Source organism: Nicotiana tomentosiformis, chromosome 9, assembly GCF_000390325.3.
Source record: "Nicotiana tomentosiformis chromosome 9, ASM39032v3, whole genome shotgun sequence".
Classification (NCBI taxonomy): domain Eukaryota; kingdom Viridiplantae; phylum Streptophyta; class Magnoliopsida; order Solanales; family Solanaceae; genus Nicotiana; species Nicotiana tomentosiformis.
Window position 1 is genome coordinate 24,493,372 of NC_090820.1, and position 10,740 is coordinate 24,504,111.

Consider the following 10,740-nt stretch of genomic DNA (forward strand, 5'->3'; position numbering starts at 1 on the left):
GGAACCCATTGGAGATATCAACAGTGAGTTTCGGGATCATTTGACATATGAAACAAGGCAGAATAGCTGCACATTTTTGGCTATTAATGTTGTTGGAGTTTTTCTCATATTGAAAGTTTGGGATTAGGAGAATTCAAAGGTATTCTTGAAGTTTCTTCCATGGGGTAATGTCTAAACCATAACCTAAGTATTTCCCTTTGATATCCCTTGGTTTAAGATTTAATCCATGATTTTAATTGAAAACTCATTTAATTTTGTAAATCAAGACCTAGTGTTATGTCCTAAATTTTAAAAATTGAAAATGAGATAGTGGCGTTTATTTCCTGATTTCTTTTGGGGTTTTGTTCTCCTATATTTGGAGAACAACATACTCAATTTTGGCGAGTTTTGGAAGAGTATTTCGGGAGATATGGGATCTAACTCATATGGGTTAGACTCTTGGGTTATGAATATCCAAGAGCGATATTTTGGCAAATTGATTGAGCTATCGGACTCCGATTGAGTTGGTTTTGAGTCAACTTTTAATTTTTATTTTAAAACATAAGTTTAAAAACACAAAAAATAGTTTTACAATATTTCTTCTCTTATTATATATCTTTTTATTTTTATCCTTTTTTTTATTTATTTAAACTCATTAGTATTTTAATTTTTACCATTAGTTTAACATAGTTTTCTCTACCTTTTTTATAACATTTAAAAAATACCAAACATATTTTTATTTTTAATATATAGTTCACTTTAATAGTTTATTCTTATTAATTAAGATTAATTAGTATATTTTGGTAATATTTTTATTTTTATTGTTATTTTTCTTTTTGTTCATTGAGAAAGAATTAAATTTTGGCCAATTAGGAGCTCCTTTTCAGATTTTAGTAGCCCAGCAAGACAAACGCATATTCTTCCCAACCCATTAACCCACTCTCCACTTAAATGCAAGATTAAATCTTGACCACTCATTATGTTTAATCCAATTGGCAATACTTACTTCCCACCACCATATAAAAACCAAATTAATACCCAAAACCCTAACCTAACTCCTCCATTCTAAAGCAGCCATCGAGAGAACACGGACAGAGGAAAAAAAAGAAAGAAAACTGCGGAGAAATCCCTAGGGTTGTAGCTCGCCCAATCCTTACCAATCGTTTTCTCCATGAGACTACATCATTCTTCATTTTCCTTAGTTTAATACCATGTGAATTCACTAACACCCACCACTGTTTCACCCATAACCATCGATTCTTAACCCTCTCTCCCCCGTGAATCACCTAAGTACTGTAACTATATTTTGTTCCCCTTCATCACAACAAAAACAGAGCAGCAAGTTTAAAAATTATACTGCACAACTCAAAAATATCCGAACGCATAGTTCTGGTCTGCTCTTTGAGCTTCGGTGTCCTCTGGGTCGAGTAGAGTTCGAGTTCGTCATCGAATTTGAGTTTCTCCGACGAGGTCCCATCGAGGTTGTCGCCATCCAAGGTTTTCGGTGTTAAAATATTTTCAGATTCAAAGAGCTTTTGACTCCTGAGGTTCTCTCTTATCTCTTTGACTAATAGATCCAGTAAAGGTCCATTTCTAACTCTTATGCCTTAAATCTGTTATTGTTTGTTATTGTGTGAATGAATTTGTGTTATCTTCCCTGAATGCACTCTGTTGATATGAATTTCACATGGGTTTGGAATTTTCTTTAGATTTTATTTCATTCGTATTTTTAATTAGTTGATTTAGAGCTTGAATGTAACTTTAAGACTAAGTGAAGTTGATGTTTGAATTCAGTGGTTTTGTATTTAGGATACGAAATTATTTTGTTTGGATCATTTTGAATTGATTAGTATGGTCGGTGGTTAAACCTCATTGTTTGAGTCAATTGGATCATCTGGAAATGACATTAAAAGTTAGAGTTGGACTTTAACCATGAATCTGGCACAACAACTAGCCTTAATCATTTTATTACTTTATTTAATTAATTCGCTAGTAGCATTTTTAGACCGTCAACACTCGGGTAGGCAAACTTTAGGTCTTTTCTTTTCTTTTATTCAAGGTGAGAGGTCGTTCCCTTTAGTTTAAATTAAGGGGAATGCCCCATAGACTTTATAAATATTTTTATAAGGGGAATGCCCCGAAGTGAATGTATCTGGAGGCCGTGACGGATATCGTGGAGTGAGCATATCATAGACTTTAGATTTTCCTCTTATTTTACTTTCTTTTATTTAGGCGAGGACAACCTCGAGCCTCTTGTGTGTTTATTTTTCTTTTGTGTTTTTTTTTTGCCTTAATTCGAATATCCTTTAAAGCCAATTTGATCATGTATGCAACCGTACTAGTTACGGGACTCGGGAAATGCCTAACACCTTCTCCCCGAGTCAAATGAACCCCCTTACCTGAAATTTCTAGTGCAGTCAGTTTTAGAGTCAAATGTGTTTTGAAGAAAAAATATTATTTTAAAAACGGTGACCTGCCACACCGAAACCAAATGACAGGTGGCGACTCTCAATAACCTTTTAAAACACAATTTTTGTCACTTTCTAATTGCAAAACCCTTTTGAGCTTCAAACATCACCTTTTATTCTTTTTAAAGAGGGTTAGTGAGGTAAAAAAAATGATGTGACAGCTTTGGCGACTCTGCTAGGGAGTTGCAGGTTCAAGCTGATTCTTAATCTTGTTGGCTTTTAGGATATTCAGTTGAGGTGTTTGTTTTCTTTATTTGCTTTGTTTATTTAGTTTTTTTAATCTTATTTCCTGTTTTGTTGGTTATTTTCTTATCGTGTTTCCTTATGTGTTTACCGCTTTATAACAGTCATCATTTGCATAACCATGGGTCTTCTTTCTGCAACAAGTCTTCCGGAGTACGTTTGAGCGTACACGGCCTTTTTGTGAGTCACCCATGTCTTAGGGGGTGGCGTGGAAGCGTGGAGTGGGCGGATAGCTAGAGCAGCCACCATCGACCACGTGCCGCCCCGAATTGCCTTGTCTTGTGAACCCCCAAACTTAGGTCAGCCTTTAGGTCATGCTTATTTGTATCATGTCATTTACACTTAGCATGGCTCGGTCCCAGGCACCATGTCTCTTTATAGGAGGCCTATCCAAATTATGTCAAAACGGGCCCATGACCCAAAAAGATATTTAATCATCCACATGTGCTACATGCTGTATTTTTTAAGGGTAAAAGGGTCATTTGGCGGACCAATGACGGTTTTAGGGTAAATGAGAAAGAAAAGAGGGTGAAGTGTAAAAATGAAGCACGTAGGGCCCAATTATGTTTTTCCTTTCACAACGTTTTCAAGAAAAAGATAAAAAAAATGAAAATGAAAAATCCAAAAAGATTTTGCACTTTCCCATCATTTACCAAAAACAAAAAATCAAAAAAAAGAGAAAAAGAAAATCCAAAAAGATTTTACATGTTTCATCATTTTTCAAAAAAAAGACAAAAAATATGTTTTCTTCAAATCATTTTTCAATTCTCTCCCATATCCAATCTTCCCGAACTACGCATACCTTATTCTCGTCTTTCAGGGCGGGATACGTAGGCAGCCCACATAGGATCTGGTCTTCCTAGTGAGTCTTAGGTTCTTGGCTTCGCGGGGTCTTAGCCAAATCTTGCATGTCTAGCCATGTTTGGCCACATCGGCCTTTTTGCAAAATAGGGATATTTTTGCAAAAAGTGGGTTGTTAACCCATATCTTAGAGTGTTAAGTCTACCACAAGGTGTCCTCTCTGTTTAAGGTCCATTCCTATTGAATTTTCATGCTTAGCCATTTTTTGGTCACATAGGCCATTTCTGCAAAGTGAGGTCATTTTTACAAAGCAACTTTAGGGACCGCGATTCCTGAGAGGTTATGGGCCTTCGTGATGTGCTTCCATATTTTAGAGGTCGTCCTAATTGAGTTTTCACTTCTAGCCACCTTTTGGCCACGTAGGTCATTTTGCAAAAATTGCCTTAATTATGTCTTGCATGTGTCCAATAAGAAGTGTTATTGTATCACATAGTGTTCTAAGTCTTTAACTCTATTTGGTCTTATTTTTCTCATACAGGTATAGATACATTTGCCAGAGCTTGAGCATGACAGACGCCCCAGGACCATCCAGTCAGGACCGCTGCATTCATGAGTTGCTTGAGGATACTTTTATGTTTTGAGTTTGTCATTCATGTTGCCTTTTATTTTCTAGTCTTGTACAGTAGTATAGAATCTTTTAGGTGGTGTCAAAGTCTATCCTAGTCTAGTTGAGTTTGTCGAGTCTTTTGTTAGTCTAGTTGAGTTTGTCGAGTCTTTTATTATCGTATTTCCTATTTTGTATGTGAAAACCAAAAAAAAAATTATAAATGAAAAAATCCAAAAAGATTCTTGTTTTGTTTTGTTTATTCTGTCCATTAGTTTTCCAGAACTACGCTTGGTCTGATTTATGTGGAACATGATACGTAGGCAACCTACATATGGTTTGATCGAATTATTTTTGAAAGAAAAAAAAAAGATAGAGTTGTGGGATGTGAAAATTGAGAGAAACTGTGGGATGTAAGAAAAGAGGGATAATCAGAAAGAAAAGAGAGGGAAGAAATGAGCAAATCAAGGAGCGTAAGAGGAAAAGAAGAAGAAAAGGGCAACGAGAGTAAAATTAGGATGATGCCATATGACCTTCGTACCCTGGGAGTCATTTTAGAACCGATAACTGTGACTATGTGCATTACACATAATGTGAGATTATCTTATGTTAAATGCCCTAACGCTAACTTGATGGCTTCATTTTATTCCTCTTTGTTATCTTAATTATAACAGAAGGGTGGTTGGTTTGTGGTTCTTAAACTGGTAACTCTTTCCTACAACATAAAGTCAAAAAGCAATGGTAGACGACAACAAAGTTGAGTTGGTCGATACTGGTACCCGAAAGCAGTTGGTTGAACATGACATTGGGTTGTTTGAAGAGGTAAGGATGTTGAGACAACACATGGCGGACATGTATCAGGCTTGGATAACTGGGAAGGCACCACCCCCGCCACCACCTAGCTTCCTAGATGCTACCCTTACTCATGCTCCGGTCATAGTGTCAAATGATCCACCATATTCTCCAGATTTTTCCGCTTATCACAACTTTCCTAACCTCCCTAGTAGCTCCATCGTTCGTCCTCCAACTTCCTTTCGCAAAAATATCCCTCCTGATATTGTTGAGTCCCGCCAACGACAAGTCCCAGTAGGCGTTCTTGCTCAATGCTTTCAGCCTCAACATCGACCCCGTGAATATCCCCGTACTCCAGATAGTCCTCCCCGATGCTACTTCTCTCCACAAAATCCCCAAAGTCATACCTCACCTTCCCACTACTCTATCCATAATGCACAGCCATAAGCTCCACATCCACAGGACTCGCATTGGCCTGCACCACTTCTACAAATGTTTTACCCGCCTCCTCATGCATGTCAACCACCTACCCGCAAGAGGTTCCAAGCAAGGCCGGAGTACAAAATGAAAAGGCAGCAACAAAGAGAAAAGTCTTTCACTCCTGTTGGAGAATCATATGCTAGTTTGTTCCAAAGGTTAAGGCAATTGGACATGTTGAAGCCAATTCAGATAAAAATGCCGAACCCCCTTCCAAAGAATTTTGATTTTTCTCAAAGGTGCGCATATTGCTCTAATGCCCCGGGGCACAATATAGAAAAGTGTTGGCATCTAAAAAGAGCAGTCCAAAAGCTTATTGATGCAGGTGACATTACTGTGCAAAATCCAGATGCAACGGATACTAGCCAAAGTCCATTTCCTGTTCATAATGAGACGCATATGGTGGGCATGATTTTTGTTGAAAAGGAATACGAGAACTCTTCTAAATCCCTTGGAGGGCCACTTGCCGCGAAATTTTCAGCGGTATCAATCTCAGTTCCAGAAGTTGATCTTAAGAACGAGTTGGCAAAGAGGACCCAAAAGCAATATGCTGAGGTCATTGTGATATAGACTTGTGAAGGTCCTAGAAATGTCGATATGTGACTCAGTGGCTAAGATGTCGAGTTTGGTAATTGGAAAGACATTCCTTTCTTGGCTAGCTAGGGAGGAGTTTTGGTGGTTTATTGTCACGACTAACCCCTGTCGTGATGGCGCCTATCGTGGAACTAGGAAAGCCGACTCATTTTCAAAACAAATCGATATTTTCATTTCAAAGATAATTTTAATGTTATTTAACATCAAAACCTTCGTAAAGGAGTTCAAATCAAAATAAAAGTGCGGAAGGAAAAGCCCGACATCAGGGTGTCACTAGTCATGAACATCTACTACAATCTATCTAACAATATCAAGGCTAACGCAGCCTAGAAAATAGCTAAATAGAACTAGAGGAAGATAAGAGGGAGAAGAGCGGGGGTTGCGATCGCCAAACAGCTACCTTGCTATCTCCGAGAAAATCTGCAACCAGAACAATCAACAACCGCTACCGTGTCTAGCTACACCTGGATCTACACACATGGTGTAGGGAGTAACATGAGTTCGCCAACTTAGTAAGTAACAACAATAAATAAAGACTGAGCAGTGGTGATCTGTAAGTACGCGGTCTTGGTCAGCGGATCCATAATAACCCAAATAGCATCGAACATCCTCGAGGTCCATGGGAGCCCAACTAGAAAGTCCATGGTGATCTGCTCCCACTTCCACTCTGGGATCTCTAATCTCTGAAGCAAGCCACCCGGTCTCTGATGCTCATACTTAACCTGCTGATAGTTGAGACACCGAGCCACAAACTCAACTATATCCTTCTTCATCTGCCTCCACCAATAGTGCTGCCTCAAATCCTGGTACATCTTCGCGGCACCCGGATGGATGGAATACCGCGAGCTGTGGGAATCCTTAAGAATCAACTCTTGAAACCCATCTACATTAGGCACACATATCCGGCCCTGCATTCTGAACATGCTGTCATCACCAATAGTGACAGACCTAGCATCACCTCTCCGAACCCTGTCCTAAAGAACGAGCAAGTGGGGTTCATCATACTGACACTCCCTGATACGGTCATAAAGAGAAGACCTGGAGACCACACAAGCCAATACCCGACTAGGCTCCAAAATATCCAATCTGATAAGCTGGCATGCTAAGGTGTGAACATCCAATGCCAAAGGTCTCTCTGCTGCTGGAAGATATGCTAAACTCCCCAAACTCTCTGCCCAGGGACTCAAAGCATCGGCCACCATATTGGTCTTCCCCGGATGGTACATGATAGTGATATCGTAGTCCTTAAGAAGCTCCAACCATCTCCGCTGATGCAAATTAAGATCCTTCTGCTTGAACAGATGCTGCAGACTCTGGTGATCAGTATAGATCTCACAATGAACCCCATTCAAATAATGACGCCAAATCTTCAAGGCGTGCACTATGGCTGATAACTCAAGATCATGGACAGGATAGTTCTTCTCATGGGTCTTCAACTAGTGCGAGGCATAGGCGATCACCCTACCCTCCTCCCTCAAAACACAACCAATGCCTATCCTCGAGGCATCACAATACACGGTGTAAGAACCTGAAGCTGATGGAAGAACTAACACTGGAGCTGTGGTCAAAGCAGTCTTGAGCTTCTGAAAGCTCTCCTCACACTCATCCGACCACCTGAATGGAGCACCCTTTTGGGCCAATTTGGTCAAGGGCGATGCAATAGATGAAAATCCCTCCACAAAGCGACGGTAGTAACCCGCCAAACCAAGAAAGCTCCTAATCTCCGTGGCTGAGGACGGTCTGGGACAACTCTGCACCATCTCTATCTTCTTTGGGTCCACCTGAATACCCTCATTGGACACCACGTGCCCCAAGAATGCTACTAAACTGAGCCAAAACTCACATTTGGAGAACTTTGCATAAAGCTTCTCCTCCCTCAATATATGTAATACAATCTTCAAATGCTGAGCGTTCTCCTCCTGGCTAAGAGAGTACACCAGGATTTCATCAATGAATACAACAACGAATGAGTCCAAATAGGGCTGGAATACACTGTTCATCAAATGCATGAACGCTGCTGGGGCATTGGTCTGCCCAAAAAATATCACCAAGAACTCATAATGGCCATATCGGGTCCTGAAAGCTGTCTTAAGAATATCTGAATCCCGAATCTTCAACTGGTGATAACCGGACCTCAAATCAATCTTGGAGAACATCCTCGCTCCCTGAAGCTGGTCAAATAAATCATCAATATGAGGAAAAGGATACTTGTTCTTGACTGTGACCTTGTTTAACTGCGTGTAATCAATACACATTCTAATGGAACCATTCTTCTTCTTCATAAATAGAACCGGTGCACCCCAAGGTGACACACTAGGCCGAATAAACCCCTTATAAAGGAGTTTTTGAAGTTGTTCTTTCAATTCCTTCAACTCCGCCGGTGCCATACGATATGGTGGAATAGAAATGGGCTGAGTGCCCGGCACCAAATCAATACCAAAGTCAATATCCCTGTCAGGCGGCATTCCCGGAAGGTCTGCAGGAGACACATCCGAAAAATCACGTACCACTGGAAAAGAATCAATGACAGGAGTCTCTACACTAACATCCCTCACAAAAGCCAAATAAGATAGGCAACCCTTCTCAACCATGCGCTGAGCCTTCAAATATGAAATCACCCTACTTGGTACATATTCTACAGAACAGCTCCAATCAACCCTCGGAATTCCCGGCATAGCCAATGTCACCATCTTAGCGTGACAATCTAGAACAACATGACATGGAGATAACCAATCCATACCCAATATCACATCAAAGTCCACCATACTGAGCAGCAAAAGGTCCACTTGGGTCTCCAGACCCCCAAAAGTTACCACACATGACCGATATACACGGTCCACAATAATAGTATCACCCACAAGAGTAGATACATGTACAGATAAAACTAAAGACTCACGTGCATATCCAGAAAATTGGCGAAATATGATGAAACATATGAATACGTGGAACCACGGTCAAATAATACTGAGGCATCTAGGTGAAAAACTGAGACAATACCTGTAATCACAGCATCTAAAGCAATAGCGTTTGGTCTGGCATAAAAATGGGCCTGGCCACCCCTTGATCTGCCTCCCCCTCTAGGGAAACCCCTAGCTGATTGACCTCCACCCCGAGCTGAATGGGCGGGTGGTAAGGTAACTGGTGCTGAAGTCGGAGGCTGACTCCTCTGCTGAGATAGACCTCCATGACGACAAGGACAATGCCTCCACATATGCCCAAGCTCCCCACACTCAAAACAACTCTCTAGTGCTGATGGAGGGAACAGAAGAACCTGGCATGGAAGAGCCCTGAACAGGTGGAGCACGAGACGAACTCTGAGCTGGAAGGGCACTAAGTGATGAGTGGCCCTAATGAGAAATGTGAGAACCATGGATAGATGATGCACCACGATGAAATGGCCGAGCTGACTGAGCCTGTATGAAATGACGACCTCTACTATGTTGGGACTGACCCCCAAAAGGAGCACCGCTGAATCCACCCTGACCACGAGGCCTCTTGGCCTCCCTCTCAACCCTCTCCTGACCATGAACCATCTCAATCTGCCGAGCAATGTCGAAAACCTCATCAAAAGTAGCACCCGAAACCCTCTCTCTGTTCATGAGCAACTGTAGCTGATAAGTGAGACCATCAATAAACCTCTTGATCCTCTCCCTGTCCGTGGGAACCAACCAGATTGCATGATGTGCCAACTTTGAGAACTGCATCTTATACTGTGTCACAGATATATCACCCTAGCGAAGCCGCTCAAACTGCCTGCGCAGCTCCTCTCTGCGGGATCAAGGCACGAGCTTCTCCAAAAAGACCACGGAGAACTGCTTCCAAGTAAGGCGTTCTGCGCCAACAGGCCTACACCTCTCATAAGTCTCCCACCATCTAAGTGCTGCCTCGAAAAACTAAAAAAGTAATGAATGAGACCCCACAAGTCTCCAGAATACCAACAGTACGGAGTATCCTCTGACATATGTCCAAGAAGTCCTGGGCATCCTCTCTCTCTGTGCCAGTGAAAGGTTGTGGCTGAAGTCTCCCAAACCTTTCAAACCTACGCTGATCATCCTCAGGCATAGCAGGAACCGCATAATCCCGTGCAGCTGCAACCGACTATGCTGAACAACCTGCTTGGGTGTGCGAACAATGGAAGTCTGAGTGCCTCCCCCGGCCTGAGAAGTGGATGCGGCCGTCGATATAGAGACCACCTGAGCAAGGCCGTTACACGCTATCAGAATCTGAGCTAGGGCCTCTTGAAAGCCTATAATCACAATAGGCACAGGTGGTGCCTGAGCTGGTGCATCAACAACTGGATCCTGGTCCTGATTTGGGACAACTGGTGGATCTGTAGGTACAGCCCCAGCTGCGGTACGGGTTGCACCTCTGCCCCTACCAGGGCCTCTAGCGCGGCCTCGGCCTCTCGCGGCCCTGGCTGGTGGTACTGGTGGCTGGCTCTCCTGACCGGTAGTACGAGTCCTCACCATCTGTGCGAAAGTGAAACAACAGATGTTTAGTTACTAGAATCAACATATTCGCATGACAAAGATTCAAGAATGTGGAATCTTCCTAAAGGTTATGCAACCTCTCGAAGATAAGTATAGACATGTTCGTACCGATCCGCAAGACTCTACTAAACCCGCTCATGACTCGTGAGACCTATGTAACCTACGCTGTGATACCAATCTGTCACGACCCAAACTAACCCATGTCATGATGGCGCCTATCGTGGGACTAGGCAAGCTGACTCATTTCCAAAACAAACAGATATTTTCATTTCAAAGATAATTGCAATGTTAT